The sequence below is a fragment of the Sinohyriopsis cumingii genome, chromosome 14, assembly GCF_028554795.1.
Source record: "Sinohyriopsis cumingii isolate HCF-2022 chromosome 14, ASM2855479v2, whole genome shotgun sequence".
NCBI classification, from domain to species: domain Eukaryota; kingdom Metazoa; phylum Mollusca; class Bivalvia; order Unionida; family Unionidae; genus Sinohyriopsis; species Sinohyriopsis cumingii.
Window position 1 is genome coordinate 1,076,559 of NC_142974.1, and position 5,384 is coordinate 1,081,942.

Sequence of the window (5,384 nt, forward strand, 5' to 3'; positions counted from 1 at the left end):
TACAATCGCGGCTACAAATATTTGTTTTGTGTCATCGACGTCTTTTCCAAATTTGCCTGGGTCGTGCCCTTGACTTCCAAATCGAGCAGCGAGTTAGTGCGAGCCCTACAACGGGTGTTGAAACAAAGCGGTCGTCACCCTCTTCGATGGCAAACGGACAAAGGCACCGAATTTCTGAACCAAGCTTTCCAAAAAGAATTAAAGAAACGTGACATTCATCTTTTTACCACCGAGAATCCCGAAACCAAAGCCAGCATCGTGGAGCGTTTTCAACGCACTTTGAAAGAACGCATGTGGAAATATTTTACGCATCACCACACTCTGAAGTACATCGACATCTTACCGCACCTGGTGCAAGCGTACAACCAATCTTACCATCGAAGCATCGGACGTGCCCCGCAAGACGTGACTCCCGACAACGAAGTGCTGGTGTTCGAGCGTCTGTTCGGTACGTCCCCGACGAGGGCTGTCCCCAAGAAAAGTGGAGAGTTGACCGTAGGAGATTGGGTGCGCATTGGCAAAACCAAACGCACTTTCGACAAAGGTTACTTACCTAACTGGACGACCGAATTGTTTCGCGTCACTGGACGAGTGCATGGCCGTCATCCTGCCGTCTATAAATTGGAAGACATGAACGGAGAAGTGCTCAAAGGAACGTTTTATTTACCCGAGTTACAACGTGTCACCAAAAAAGAAGACGACGTGTACGACATCGAAAGCATTCTCGAACGCAGAACCCGTAAAGTGGGCAAACGACGTGTCAAAGAAGTCAAAGTACGTTGGAAAGGATATCCACCCAGTTTCGATTCTTGGATCGACGCTTCGCAAGTCATCGACTATAAAAAGAAGAAGTGACCATCATGCCCTTTCACACAGCAGACGCAGCTACGTCGACCACTCCTTCTTCCCCTAGTTCTTCTGTGCAAGATTTACAAAAACAACCCTTGTGGGTGTGGTGTGGAGAACGTGTGCCTAAAACGCAAATCGTTTTTTTCTGCCAAATCTTCGTGGTGTATTGTGTCATTGGGGCAGCCATCGCCAATTTGAGTTTGCAACAAGGAGACAAACAATTGTGGACCATTTTATTGAGCAGTTGCATCGGTTACCTGCTTCCCAATCCCTCCCTGAAATTCTCCTCGAACGGGAACCACGGGAACCTCGTGTCCAGTGCCAGTGTCAGTCACCAGTCCAACCACAACCAGAACCCCATTTTGGGCGGAGACACGCCTCTGACATCCAGTAATATCCCCTCGGACAGCCACAGAACTCTGGAATTATGAGTCACCAAAACCAATTTTACTTAACCTTACCCAGTGACAGTTCCATGGAGGTGTTTCCCCACAACACGTTGTGCTGTTACACGGCCAAATTACCTCAGGCCATCCCCTTAGATCACGAAGCCCATTGGGAAGTGGCTTTAGTAGAAATGATTCACCCGACCCAAGTCCTCAATGTCCTTCCCAATCAAAATTTTTTTCATGTGGAAGTTCATGACGAGCAAATGCAACAGTGGATGGATACCCATAGCAAATATGACAAGAAAACCCGTACACCAAATCTAAAGTCGACCAGCTATCACTTGTTCATTCCCCCAGGCTATTATTTTAGTGGTCAACATTTGGTCAGTACCATAGCCACCAAGTTTAATGGCGTGTTTCTGAAAGCTTTGGAAAGTGTCAAAAAAAGTGTCACTCTGGAGTACCACAGAACAGCTCGTCGCTTCCTGATGAAATTTCCTGAGGGGTCCAAAATCATGTCTTTCTTATTTTGTCCTGAATTGTTTGACATGTTGGGCGGTGACATGGAGCTGAGGAAGAAAGTAGAACAAGAAAAAGGTGAATTACCAGTCATTTCTGACAACGATTCTTTTGCCAAGTATTTTCGTACCCCGGTAGAACTGAACCAAGGACTGAATTTGATGTTCGTGTACTCTGATGTGGTGGAATACAACGTGGTGGGACACACCTCCGTGCCGTTACTGCGTGTCATTCCTTTCAAAGTGGATTCTGCCACAAACGCTGACGAGGAAGGTGGAAACACTTACCACGTCCACCGCGAATTTGTCCATCCTCACTATTTGCCGGTCAGCAAGGCGTATTTGGACACGGTCAACATTACTATAAAAGGAGATCTGGGACAAAATATTCCATTCACCAAAGGAAAAGTCACGGTGAAACTCCATTTTCGAAAACGGTTTTCTCACGATTCGTAAGTAAGTCATGTATCCAGTGTACCGAGGGGTTGCTCGACAGCGAGGACACGGTTTAGGAGACATGCTGAAATCGGCCTTTCGTTCGGTGGCTCCGGTGTTGAAACCGATGGTGACACGCGGATTGCACGCCTTGAAAGATGCGGCACTGACGCAAGGCAAAGAATTTCTCCAAAATGTCATCATCGACAAACAAAACCCTAAAGAAGCCTTCATGAGGGCAGGCAAAAATGTCTTGCTGCAAACGGGTAAAGACATTTTGGGCCGACGAGACACACCTATAAATGCCCTGCACGCTACCGAGTCAGGCATTCAGCAAGGACAAGGCAGAAAGAGACGACGAAGAAGAAAACAGCCTTTCACCAGACTTCAAGCTAGAAAGGCCAAGAAAAGAAGAACCGTTCGAGACTTAGACGTTTTCGATTATTGAGAAAGAGACAAAAAAATGATGCACCGAGAGTCCTGTGCCTGTTCCAAGACGGAACTGGATCTGTTTGCCATGCCCCCCACCATGATGACCATGCAAGAATCCCAGTGGGTGGAATTTCACCCCGTCTCCTCATTGACAGCCTCAGCTCCCATCGAGTTTGAAATCAAAGGACAGCCCGAAGATTACATCGATCTGAATAGCAGTTACTTGTACTTGAAAGTCAAAGTTGTCGATGAGGACAATTCGACCCTAGAAGGCGATGAGGTAATAGCTCCCGTCAACAATTTCTTGCATTCCTTGTTTAGCGGTGTGGACTTGTACTTGAACAACAAACTAGTCAGCAGCAGCATGGATACTTACCCTTATCGAGCGTACCTGGAAAATCTCTTGACGTACGGAATAGACGCCAAGAATACTCATCTCAATGCTTGTGTGTTGTGGGAACCTGACGAAGCGGGCAAGTTTGACGCAACTGACAATGACGGCTATGAGGAAAGACGAAACAAAATCAAAAATGGGCAAAGTTTAGAACTGATGGATCGTTTACATCTGGACATGTGGTTGCAAGAGAAATATTTGCTGAACGGGGTGAATGTCCGCCTGAGACTGAATCGTAGCAGTGCCGCTTTCCATTTGATAGGTACTAGTGCTTGCAAAACTGTCATCGAAGAAGCCAGGCTCTACGTACGCCGTGTGGAAGTGTTACCTAAAGTGGGTAACGACATCAGTCAAACATTGAGCAGAACGACCGCCAAGTATCCCATACGACGCGTGGAAGTGAAAACGTTCACCATTCCCAAGGGACAGCGATCCATGATCGAAGATCATCTGTTCCAAGGACAGCTACCCAAACGTTTGATCCTTGGTATCGTCGAGAATACAGCCTTCAACGGAGATTTGGGTAAAAATCCTTTCTACTTTCAACACTTTGGCGTGTCCAAGATCGAAGTCAGTCGCGATGGCAAGACCTTGTGTACCCGACCTTTCGAACCTGACTTTCAGAAGAAGAATTACTTGAGATCGTACTTGTCCCTGTACGAAGCCACCGGCCAGTTAGGAACCAACACCAGTCACGGCATTACGTACGACGATTACACAGGAGGTTATGCTTTGTGGGCTTTCGATTTCACTCCAGACCAAGGCAGCGACGAGGGACATTTCCACCCTATAAAATCCGGCCAAATTCGTGTGGAAATTCAGTTTGCAAACCGAGACCCTGATGTAACGGTGAACGTCATCCTGTATGCCGAATTTGATAATACCATAGAAATCAATAGTTTGAGAGAAGTCATTCTAGATTACTAGAAGCCATGGAAGACTGTTATCCCTCTTTACCTAGTGGAGAAACTTTGGACATGGAATGTAAGGAGACTGTGGAAGAAGAAGAAGTGATCATGATGAAATCGAGATGGCCAGAACAAGAAGCCCATTTAGTCTCCTGTTTTGCCAAACACTTGGTCGATAAAATGACGGAATTGATCAAGAAAAATTGCTATAGATGTCAAAACGATCATCCCAGTCAAATTCAACACGATAAATGCCTAATGTTAAGTCAAGAAGAAAAATTGGACGAGTATCTGGACGAAGCTTGGTCTCATCTCGAACAAAGACGTGTTGCACCAGTGGTATAAAGACTTGCGTGAACATTCTTGTCCACCATTAACCACTCAAGAGATCCATCGTATCGAAGCTCTCCTGAATCAGAGTGAGGAAACAGAACGAATAACCGTTTATTCGTCAGACATTTTCAAGCAAAAAGTCAGGATCGAATTGACGACTTATTATTACCTGTGAAGAAGAAAACACAAAACAATGGATACCTGGGAACTTTATTACCTTTTGAACCACAGTTCGTATACGGCTTCTTGGAATCCTGTCGTCTGTGCTAAAGATGAACTCCCTCATCGCAAACCTAAAGACCATCAAGCTTACGTGATCAACACGGACGACAGTCATCTCCCAGGAACCCACTGGGTAGCCGTCTACTTTCCTCAAGAAGGATGTGTGGAATATTTCGATTCGTACGGATTGCCCCCTTTGGAAGACGATATCATCGACTTTATGAGAAGAAATGCTCAAACCACCCGATTCAATAATGTGAAATTACAAGGCACAGATTCCTTGGTGTGTGGACAGTACTGTGTGTATTTTCTGCATCATCGCAGCCTGGGCTATTCCTTAGAACATTTAGTGACTCATTTCGATCCTCGTTCTTCTGCTAGAAACGATGTGAAAGTAGATCGATGGTTTTGTGACCATTATGCTTATCTTTTGTCTCAAGCTAGGAAACGTAGTGTCCATCAATGGCCTAATGATTTCCAACAGTGGAAATCACAATTTCATTCACAACGTTGTCAGCCCTGTTTAAAGTAGATTGTCAATTGAGAAAAAAATGTTTGTGATTTGAAAAAATTGTTAGATGTTATAGTGTTGGATTATTGTTAAAAAATGTTAGAGTTGTTGTTTAGTGTTAAGTGATTTTTGAATAAAAAATGTTGTGTTTTGAAAAAAATGCCTTTGTGGTTTGTTTAGCTATAAGAATGTTGGATTGATGCTCTTTGATTTCTTACTATCCCTCTCATGACACTCACTGAACGTTGCGGGTCGAAAACCGTGTGGGGGATGTTTTCCTTCACGTCCGCGCTTTCACTTTAAGAACCGGGGTTGTTTCCAGTCTAACCATCCATTGTCGACTCATCCTCCTACGAAGATGTGCTCCAAACTAGCTAAGCTCAACGAAGCCTA